The 12,327-nt window shown below is 36.8% G+C and overlaps 1 pseudogene; it reads right to left on the minus strand.

Moving 5' to 3' along the window:
- Positions 1 to 11,332: 11,332 nt before the first annotated feature.
- Positions 11,333 to 12,025, minus strand: LOC118010775 (annotated as a pseudogene).
- Between the last annotated feature and the right edge of the window lie 302 nt (positions 12,026 to 12,327).

The raw sequence follows: 12,327 nt of genomic DNA on the forward strand, positions 1-12,327 counted from the left end.
GGTTAGTGAGGATATAGACTGCTGGTATTTTCAAACAGTACTAGCATGGGTGTTAATTGGTTTAAACACCTTGAAAAACTGTTTGATAGTATCTAATAAAATGATAAATTCATACCCTATCACTCAGCAATTCCAGTCCTAGGTAAATACCCAAAAGAAGGTCATATGTAAGTTAAAAAGGAAACAGGTAATAAAGTATTCGTAGCAGACTAAAGTAGCAAATGAATGCAAATTACTCAAATGCTCATGACCAGTAGACTGAATAAATGTGGAAAATTCACCAATGTAACACTATATAGCAATAAAAAAGATAGAAAATATATATGGAGCTCACAAACACGTTGAGCAAATGAAAAGACACAAAATATATTCTCTATGATTTTATTAATATAAAGTACAAAAATATATGAGCCAATACACGCTGTTTAGATATCAAGATAGTGATTACCCTTTGGGAATGACAAGACAGGGTGTGGGGGCACATGGGATACTTCTGGACACTAGTCATGCTCTGTTTCTTTTTTTTAAAGATTTTATTTATTTGAGAGAGAGAGCACAAGTGCAGGGAGGGGCAGAGGGAGAAGGAGAAGCAGACTCCCCTCTCAGCAGGGAGTCCCATGCAGGGCTCAATCCCAGGACCCTGAGATCATGACCTGAGCCTAAGGCAGATGCTTAACTGACCGAGCCACCCACGTGCCTCATGCTGTTTCTTGATCTTGGTGTTGTTTATATAGGAATGCTTGAAAATTTGTTGAGAACTTTTAATATGTACACTTTACTGGATGTATATGATACTCGATGTCTATGATACTAAAATAAGAGATTTAAAAAAAAAAGATTTCTTATTTGAGAGAGAGAGAGAGAGAGTACATGCAAGTTGTGGGAAAGGTAGAGGGTGAGAATCTTCGAGCAGATTCCCACTGAGCACAAAGCCCAACGTGGGGCTTGATCTCACCACCCATGACATCATGACCTGAGCCGAAATCAGGAGTCGGGCACTTAACCAACTGAGCCACCCAGGTGCCCCTGATCTAAACTTTGGATATCATTGCTTACTTGTGATCTCCACTTAGGTATCTAATGAATATAACAAACTGGATATGATCAAACAGAACAGTTGAGTTTTCTCCACCTTACACTCTTTCAAATCCATTCTCCTCAAACATTTCTCATTTTAGTAAATGACACCCTCTTTCTTAAGCTAAAAACCTAGGAGATATTCTTGATTTTTTCCTTTCCTTCATAGTGCACATCCAGTCCTTCAGTAAGTCCTCTTGGATTTACTTCCAAAACATATCCTATTTATGATTACTTCTCACCATTTCCAATGTTAAAATATTACTCCAGGATACCACTATCTCTTGAACCTTGCTCCAGCTCTCTAGCTAGTTTTCCTGCCTTTATACCTACCCTTCTCCCACCCACAGTGCATCTTTCTAAAGAGTAAATCACATCATATGACTTAAAACCTTCTGCTGACTATATTTTAGGGTACTAAACTGTAGATGAGTGAGATTTTTCCTTTTCTAGTTAAGAATCTCACCTGATACATGGGGAAAGAATGAAGGATTAGAAAATCGATATTGTGTAACACTTGATGAGAAAATTTATTTAGGCAATGATCTTTAAAGGATAAAAGCAGTGAGTGAAGGATTTATGGGGGACTTTACAATGGAGGGATCAGGCTGCCATTGCATGACTCTTCTGATCAATCACTAAAAATTACAACCAGAAATTGAGTGTCTTCTCAAGAAGAAAAACATAACAGCCTTTATATATATATATTTAAAAGTTGAACTTGAATCTGATTAAGGACTAGCTTCCATTTAAAGAAATATGGGAACTAGATAAACAAGTTAACATCACAAGGAAGTGAATCCACTATATCGGGACATTGTCCAGTAAAATGGACTTATATTCTTTTACAACTCAGTGACGTGAAGGAAAGGAAGGGGTTTTTGCTTTAGCATGAAAAAAGAATAACAAACGTAATGTGCAGAACTTGTACGGATCCTACTTTGAATAAACCAATGGTGAAAGATGTTTGTGACATAATTGGATAAATTTGATTGTAGACTATTATATGACACCAAAGACTTAATTGTAACCACTGTTAGGTATGATAATGGCATTGTAGCTATGTAAGAAAATATCCATACTTTTCAGAGATGCATACTGAATGATGTATATAGAGGTGAAATGACATGAAGTCTGGGAGATTTGCTTAAAATATATAAGCAAAGAAAACACAGATGAAGCAAATATAAAATATTGATAATGAATTTGGGTGATGGTTGTATGGGGTTTATTATACCATTCTTTATTGTATATAGTTTTAGGTTTTTTTAATAAAAAGCAAACAAATCTCTGATGGCTACCCAAACCACTTATAATAAAATCCAAACCCCTTATAGAAATCTTATAAGATTTACATGATTTGTTTACTTCTCTGACTCATTCTCTCTATCCCCCCCCCCCCCCCAATTCACTACCTTCTAGCCATTCTTCTAATGTTTTGGGGCTTTTTTATTTTATTTTTTTGAGATTTATTTTAGAGAGAGACAGAGAGTCTGCATGAGCAAGGGGAGGGGCAGAGGGATAGGAAGAGAGAGAATCTCAGGCAGACTCCCTGCTGAGTGCAGAGCCCTATGTGGGGCCAATCTTATGACCCTAAGATCATGACCTGAGTCAAAACCAAGCATCAGACATTTAACCGAATGTGCCACCCAGGCGCCCCTAACCTTTTTGTTTTTGAACACATGCATACCGCTCTTTTCTTTTTCAGAAGACTTGAATTTGCTGGCTTTTTTTCTGTTTGAAGTGTTCTTCCTCCAAATAATTCCATGGCTGCTCCTCTTCTCAACACTGGGGTTCCAACTCAAATATTACCTCCTTGGAGAGCTTGTCCTCAACCACCCTAGCTAAAGAAGCCTCCATACTCATACTCTGCTACAGGGCCCTATGCAGAAAATCAGATGACTGTTCAGCAAATATTTACTACCTACTCCTCTTCCACTGGAGGAGTATATTTCCTTTCTCCAATGTTGTTGGGCTTGGCCAGGTGAATTGTTATAACCAACTTGGCCAATTGGATATGAGCAGATGTAAGCAAGCAGACTTGAAATGTGTTTGCAATTAGGCACCCTTGCCCTTTTTGATAGAGCCATGGAAAGAGCTTTCTCAGGGTAGTTGCTACCCCTTCTTTATTGATCTTGTTACTAATAGCTCTAAAGTACTACACAGATTTATTATAACTGTCAAAATCTATCATAGTGACTGGCAAATAATAGGTGTTCAATAACATTTTATTGAGTAAATAAATGAGAATCGGGCCATGAAGATTTGGAGAGGGCTTGATTTAGGATCCTTTGGCCACCTCTTAGGGCCTCTAATTGTGGTACAGAATCCTATGTATTGGGAGGCAGGATTAAAAAAAATCTTATCAACCAAAGTGAAAGGTCAGATTTCATGGCTTATCATAGTTTGCATTATGAACTTTATTTGCCCTCTACAAACCTTCCCAAAGCCTTGCGTGGATGCAGTTTCTCATGCAATTTCTGTCCCTTTTAGAAAATGGTTGGAAGAAAAAAGATAATTTAGATGTAATAAGGATAGATCTTTCCATGAGATAGTTCTCTTCTGATTTGTATTTTCTATCTTAATGCAAAATTTTACAGCAGTCACAGAACCAATAGTACCATGTCCCTTATTTTACAATTTGTGAAGTTTTCATATATTTTTTATCTAATTTTTCCCTCTGTATTGTTGAGATATTACACTGGAAAGTCATAGGTCCCCCCATGTCCCGATGCCGCTGTTACTTCTGACCTTTAGGAAAGTTGTATCCAGGAGTCAGGGTAGTTAGTCCTCCATCTGAGTGAATGATGAAAAGTTTCCTATACTTTCCAGGAATCTCCGTTCACTCCAGAAGGATCCCTTAGAGGAGAGGTAGGTAATGAGGTTTTATTGCTCTGATTGAGCTGCTTATTAAACCTCACACATCATGGATGAGTATGAAGGGCAAACAAAGTTTATACCTTGTATGTGCTAAAAATCATGATAGGAGCTAATGCATCGTACATTTACAATCGTGATTATTTTTAAATATAATCCTTAGGGATCATGCTTTACTTTGAAGTTCAGATTACTATATTCTATGATTGCGTACCATTGCCTATTTCAGTCCATTACTAGTAATTGTTGTTATGCTTTCCTAGCATTCTAAATCTAGTTTATTAGTTGATCCTAAAGTGCCATCCCAGAGAAGTCCTCAATTCTCTTTATTTCATCTGATAACTGGTCTGTTTATCTGTGTGTTTTTCTTACCACTTTACCTTCATCCCCTAATCCTGACAAACCCTTTCCCACTAGAGTCATTATAATTCTGAAATTTAGTGCACTTTCCAATACGACATCCCTTTATACATTGCTCAGTAGAGTATTCATTCTAAAAAATATTTATTGAACACTTGTTACAGAGTACTGCTCGATACTGGATTTTGAAAAAAAAAGCATGAGTTTTGGTCTTCCATTACTGGGTCTTTTTCAGTATGGCTTTTTGGTTAATACTTTAATGTTTTTCTGGGCCTATCACCTATGCTAATCTTCTTTCAGTTACTAGAAGTTCCTTGCTGGGATTCTTGCTTAATATTTATATGGTATATCCCCCAAATTAATCAGTGATCATGTGGGTCAGGAAAAGAGTTGTGGAGTGTAAGCAGGTGTGAATGAAGGCCTGAGTTGGGAAGGAATTACAGCATATTTTAGAATAACCTATAGCTGCTGGTAAATATTTAGGTATTTCTTATGGACCCTACTATAGGGCTTGGCTTTGGACCTATCCCAAGAACTATTCCATGATGTCATAGTACTGGTAGAACGTCAACCTTAAGTTGACATCAAGGTTTTCAGAGTTTTGAAAAGTGTACCTCCACTCATCATGCCTAGAACTATGGTGGTGGTTCCTAGGCTGCCAACACTTTGACTCTTCTCAATTTAACCTTTTTGAAAAACAACCAAACTCTAGATTAACTCATATCAGAAGATATGAATTCCATTTCTGACTCTGTCATTGGCTAGTTCTTTCCTCTTTGGCTATTTTCTTTCTGTAAAATGAGGGATGATCTCCAATATGAATTCCAGCGATGATATTCCCTGATTCTATGACTATATAATGAGCCCGTGAAAGATGCTAGTTACTGTATATATTTCCATGGCATTTACAATCAGAGCTAAAGAACACTGAATATGGAAACCCATGGCTGAAGAAGTCAGGTACCATAAGAAGTCAGAAATTTATCATTGTCCTTTGTAGTCATTTTAATAAATGATTTGCATCTTCAGCACATGCATATCTCTTTAGTTATACAACTGCTCAATAATCAAGCATAAATGCTCTGTGGTAATTAGGGAGCATGCCTCCTACTGCAGAATGATAAAATATGAGAATTGGGATGGCTAATTATTGCTAAAGTAATCAAAGAATGAAATACCCTGATCAGCTTTTGCAAACTGTGTCTTATTTTCCTCTTTAAGAAAACAATGAATAAGAGCTTTTATTACAGACAGGAGAGAATGCATATCGGATTTTCAAACCCTTCTAAAGACTTTCATTAAAGGAACTATCTAACCTTAGAAATGGCAGAAAAGACTTGGTCAAAAGAAAATGGAGAATCCAAATGCTCTAATTACTTAAAATATCCAGCCACAATGAAGCAGCACTGATCTAAAATCTGAATGGCCAAGCGAAGTAGAGGTTAGGATTGTCTCCCTCAATAAAGCATAAGCAAGCCTTCTATGCTGATAGCTGAGACCTTGCCCCCTTCTCCCCTTTCCCCAATGAAGTATCTGAGGGCTGGAAACACATTAGTGTTCTCTAGAAGTCCTGCTTTGATGTTCAGTTTAAATGGGAAAAATAGACTTTTCTATGGAATTTTTATGCTCTCAAAAAGGCTTATAGCACAGAAAAGCTTATCCAACCTATTCTTTAAGGCTCAATTCAAGTCCCATCTATCTCCTCTGTTGTGAAGCATTTTATGATGAATTCTCCCCTCTTTGCTCCTTTTTTTTTTTTTTTTGCATCTATTGTGTATCACACAAATAGGATCTTATTGTTTAGGTTTGATATCACAGACTTTAGCATTTTAATATATACTTGCCTCAGTAATAGGATTCTCTTTCTCTACTCCTATGATTCCCCACAACATCTAGCATGATTCTGGGCACATAGAAGGTACTTGATTAAATGATTGATTAATCAATGTGGTTTGATGAAAAATGATTCGAAGTGACATGGACTGTGTGCAAATTTGAGAAAACAAATGTGACACTTGTATGCCTTGAAGGATATGCCATTATGATGCCTGATTAATGGATAAGCTTTATTTAATTCATCATCTTCTCATCATTGACCAATACACACATAACATCAACATTAGTGGAGTAAAAAATTTTATTTTAGGAACACAGCAGTGTCACTAAAATAAAATGGGGTCAAACTTGGTCACACTGAATTTTTTTGCTTTCCAGGATATTCATGTTTATTTTTATAAAATTTTAAGTATCTATATATTCTTAGTTTCAGTGTAAGTTCATTTGGTCCATTTTAATAATCATTACAAGTATAACAGAGCTCTTACCTCATGGTTATTATCTGGGTTTGTGACGGCTAATTTTATGTGTCAACCTGGACTTATATAAGGTCTCAGGTATACTTGGCCTTGAAAAGAAGAACTACTCATGTCTGACACCCACCTTGCTTTAGGCTGGCTTAGCACTATGTCATAGCAGAAGTAGGTAACCCAATTAGATTCTAACTTGAACCTAAATTTCATATACCAGTTCTCATATTCCAGCTCTTCCTTGATTTCCTGAAACTGACTCTCTACTAATGCCTGTTTATTTATTTATTTATTTTTAATTTTTAAGTAATCTCTACACAACATGGGGCTTGAACACACAACCCTGAGATCAAGAGTCACGTGCTCTACCAAGTGAGCCAGCCAGGCACCCCTACTAATGCCTGTTTAGTTGTATAGCTTGTTAACTGAATTCAAACGCCAGGATGAGGGGGAAAATGGAGTCTGGCATGGGGCTCTATTGCCTGGAGGAATAGGAGCCTTTTAATAATTTGCACAAAGGTACTCTATGGGCCTGGCCTGCCTATGGCTTAGTTACCAACTTTGGTTTAGTTTTAGCCTTGATCACTATGTATAACGTAAAACTTCCTGTCCCCTTTCAAACTGGCATCTCTGTACTGTCTGTACTTGGTTCACTTACTGCGCCCATTTAGACAAATTGCCTTTATTGCACTCACCCCATGGTGTACAGTAAGAGCCTAGTCTTACTGCACAGTATGCTAAGTATGCTCTCCCTCCCAAGTGGAGGAATTATCCTGGTTGTTGGCCTCTTGACTGTTTGTTACCATCATACTTTTTGGTGGAGGGTGTCAGGCATTTTGCATATTAGAGGTCAAGCTCTCCAGTTTTAGCTGCAAATACATTTGTGCCACTCTTTTATTTATTTATTTATTTATTTTTTTGTGCCACTCTTCAAAAACCGCCCTTGTGGTTTGGTTTGCTGCTACCGAATGATATTAGTGATATTAGTGTGTTACAGTTACTGATTTCCTTAAAACTGAAAATAATGGTACTTTATTTGAAGCCTCAAGCATAGACTTTAAAGATTCATTATATAGAAAAAGTAAATCTTCTTAACCAAAATGGTGAGTCTCTGGAAACATTAAATGTTTGAAAATATAATACTTTTATAGTGAGCTTTTCCTAAAAAGCAATTTAATTAAAAATTAAAAGCCTGGGTGGCTCAGTCGGTTAAACATCTGCCTTCAGCTCAGGTCATGATCCCAGGATCCTGGGATCAAGTCCCGTGTTGGACTCCTTGCTCGATGGGGAGCCTGCTTCTCCCTCTCTCTGCTGTTCCCCCTGCTTGTGCTCACTCACTCTCTCTCAAATATATAAATAAAATCTTTCAAAAACAGATAAAGGAATATATCTGGGTAAAAGAAAAAAATAGCTTTTCCTATTACTATCACAAATTATTAGTTTTTATTAATTTTAACACAAAATACTATATGTTCCTTGAATCAAAGTTCAAATAATACATAAGTGTAGAGACTAATGAGTTAAAACCTTTCTTATCCCATTGACCTAACCAGTCCCACTTTCAAGGGGTAACTACTGTAAAAAGATTGATATGTTTTCTTCCAGATTTTTTCTATGCACGTTCAAATATATATGTTTGGATATTTTTTTTAAATATTTATGCTTTTTTATTATGAGAAATGGTTTGTGGTCAATGTATTCTGAAAATGGCTCTTTTTAATATACTATTGAGGACATACTTTCATATTAGTACATTGGGAACTTACTTTTTTTAATGGTATCATGACACTCCATAATCCAAATATACCCTGATTTATTCAATAAGTAATTACTTTGGATTTTAGATTGTTTCTTTTGCTGATACAAATAATGTTGTCATCAACATTCTCATACAAATACCTTCTATTATTTTTCTATTGCTGAATAATACATTGTAAAAAACTGAGCAGACAAATTTGTTATCTTACAGTTTCCGTGGAAGCTTGATTAGGGAGGGATCTGCTTCTAAGCTTCTTCCAGTTGATGCCAGCATCATTTTCCTTAAAGCTATATGACTGAGATTCTTATTTTCTTGCTGTCTGTTGGCCAAGGGACCACCCTCAGCTCCTAGAAGCCACTCTCAGTTCACTGCCATATGGTGCCCTCCATAGGCCCTTTCACACTTTGAATCTCTCTGATGTTGGGAAAGGCTCAGTCTCTTTATAAGGCTCACCTAATTAGGTCAGACCAGTCAGAATAATCTTTTTTTTTTTCTCTACTAACTCCAAGGTCAACTGATTACAGTGACCCTTGAAAAATGCAGGAGTTAGGGGCACTGAACCGCCATGCAGTTGAAAATCCATATATAACTTTTGACTCCCCTAAGACTTAACTACTAATAGCCTACTGTTGACCAGAAGCCTTACCAATAACATAGTCAATTAACACGTATTTTGTATACGTATTATATATTGTATTATGACAGTGAAGTAAGCTGGAGAGAAGAAAATGTTAAAATCATAGGGATGATTACAGTACCATACTATGTTTATTGAAAACAATTCACATATAAGTGTACTAGCATTGTTCAAGCCTGTGTTGTTCAAGGGTCAACGTAATAACATAATCACAGGATTGATTCCCATTATATTCACAAATCACGCCCACACTCAAGAGAAAGTGATAGAAGGCATGTACACCAAGAGTGGGAATCTTGGTTATCTTAGAATTCTATCTATAACATACCCTTAGACTCTTATATAAATTTATATGTAGGGTAGAGTCACTGAAGTAGATTGCTGGGCTAAACGAGATAGGTGTTAGAAATTTTTATCCACACCTAACTTTTAAAATATTGTATTTCTTTATATTCTCACCAAAGCCAAACAGATTATTCTACCCCTAATCTTTCATAATTAGAATGTAAGCACTACAAAGATAGGTTTTTCATTTTTTTCATGGAAATATGTATCTTAATATCTAGACTAGTTCTTGGTATATAGTGGATACTCTTGGTTAAGAACTTGCATAACAATCTTTTGCTACCTTATGGAATTTCATTATCCTATAAAGCATTGATGTCTATTTTTCTGCTCTGAAAACTGCTCTTCCATTTACCCTTAAGAAAAAGACTGAATATCTCTCTGTTTCAGGAATTACTAGAGTACTATTAGTTTTGCTGTGCAATTAATCCTTTTCCCTGTCATTGGAGAAAAGGAGAGGTACTTCTGCATCCTCCTTCTAGACTTTTAGCTGCAACTTTGGGTAGTTTCATCTGAATCCAGAGATGTGCATCCTTACCCCAGTTAGCTCATTTCATTGATAATCCCTAACAAATACCTTTAAAATACAAATTATTTTCAACTACAAAGAGGCTACATCTCTGAGAACAGAACTTGCACAAAAAGTTAAACAAATGTTTTGCTTTTCAGTTTGAACAAGGTAAGAGGGTTAACAGAAGAAAGGTGGACATATCTAAGTTATGACAAATGAGGTGAAGAACATTTTGAGTAGGGGAGAATCCAAATCATTTGTTGGGGAATAGAAGCAAGGTATTTGGTAGAGCAGTAAATATAATCCAGGGCAATTTAGAAAACATAGAAATCAAATTGTATTTTTTATTTATCTTCCATTTTGGCAATCAGAAAGTATTTTTTCAGCTTTATTGAAGTATGATTAACATATAACTTTGGGTAAGTTTAAGGTATACAATGTGATGATTTGATAAACATATATATTGTGAAATGATTACCACAGATTATTTAACACATCTCCATTACCTCACATAGTTACCTTTTTGTGTGTGAGAGAGAACATTTAAGATATTTCCTCTTAGCAACTTACAGATTTACAATACATATTTTAACTATAGTCACCATGCAGTACATTAGATTTGCAGAATTTATTCATCTTATAACTGGAAGTTTGTAGTTTGACCAAAGTCTCCCCATTTCTCCTACTCTCAGCCCCTGGTAACCACTAGTCTACCCTGTTTCTATGAGTTGGGCTTCTTTAGATTCCACATATAAGTGATAGATTCCATATTTGACTTGACAACAAATACCAGTATTTGTCTTTTTTTTTTTTTAAAGATTTTATTTATTTATTTGACAGAGACAGAGACAGCGAGAGCAGGAACACAAGCAGCAGGAGTGGGAGAGGGAGAAGCAGGCTTCCCCCCGAGGAGGGAGCCCGATGTGGGACTCGATCCCAGGACCCTGGGATCATGACCTGAGCCGAAGGCAGACGCTTAACGACTGAGCCACCCAGGCGCCCCTTGTCTTTTTTTATCTTAGTTCACTGAGCATGATGCCCTCAAAGTTCATCCATCCTGTCACAAATGGCAGGATTTCCTTCTTTTTTTTAAATAAATGTCTATTTTAATGTTTTTCACAATAGAATAAATACTTCTCTTGATGACTGCAGATATATAAGGCTGTTTGGTAGTATTCAGAACCACCACAGTAATGGTGGTCTTCCTGATCGGTGTGTAGTCTTAAGTAATTATAAGGAATTACTTCTCGGGCACCTGGGTGGCTCAGTTGGTTAAGCGACTGCCTTCGGCTCAGGTCATGATCCTGGAGTCCCTGGATCGAGTCCCGCATCGGGCTCCCTGCTCGGCAGGGAGTCTGCTTCTCCCTCTGACCCTCCCCCCTCTCATGTGCTCTCCGTCTCTCTCATTCTCTCTGTCTCAAATAAATAAATAAAATCTTTAAAAAAAAAAGAGGAATTACTTCTCTGAAACTGCTGTCAAACCAGCAGGACTGCATTTATGCATCCATCATTTTCAGGGTTGTTGGTAACCTGGGCATATTTGCCCCAAATAACTTTGCCTCCTTGTGTCACAAGGCCCAACTCACTCACGTTCACCTCAATTACAGTGACTTTGGTAATAACACCCAAAGTTGTATATAGTGGGGATGAAGGCTTCTTTTTTACACCAAGTACTGGCAGGCAAAAGGTGGCTTTCAATTCAGGATGTGTTACATGGGCCTTTTTGAAACGTAAGCCCATTGGTCTAATGAATCTTTCATATTTAGGTGGTTTTCGAGTAAAGCCATCTCCAACAAAGCAGACTTTAGTGACCATCCTCTTCCATGATTTCTTCTGTCTCTTTCCTGTTTGAATAACTTTTTTTTTTTTTTTCGAATAATTTTTAATACTTCTCTTTCTCCCTGGGCACGAACTTTGGGTAAAGGAACTTCCCATTTTCCCACTTTCTCTTTCCATTTTTGTTTAATCATATTGGAAAGTACTTTAGCTCGGGACTGTCCCTCTCTGTCCAGTAGCTATGCAGGTACTGCTCCTTGTGGAGTCTTTTCATCATTCTTTTGTTTGGTGTTTCTCTTTTCATGCATCTGGATAGTCTTCATTTGTATTAAAAGATGATTGGTCTGCAAGCTAAGCTCTACCATAAACAGCGCCATGCTGAGCATTTCCTTCTTTTTAAAAGCTGAACGGTATTCCTTTGTGTGTATATACCACATTTTCTTTATCCATTCATCTGCAAACAGATATTTAGTTTGTTTCCATATCTTAGTTATTGCTGATAGCACTGCAGTAAACATAGGAGTGCAGATATCTCTTCAAGACAGTGATTTCATTTCCTTCAGATATATACCCACTAGTGGGAGTGCTGGATGAGGTGAATTTTTAGTGGAAATTAATTAGATTGGGGAATAGAGTGGGAAGGTAATGTTGCATTTGATAGAAGATGTTAGAATCCTTG

Source organism: Mirounga leonina, unplaced genomic scaffold (assembly GCF_011800145.1).
Source record: "Mirounga leonina isolate KUSES-001 unplaced genomic scaffold, KU_Mleo_1.0 Mir_101664, whole genome shotgun sequence".
NCBI classification, from domain to species: Eukaryota; Metazoa; Chordata; class Mammalia; order Carnivora; family Phocidae; genus Mirounga; species Mirounga leonina.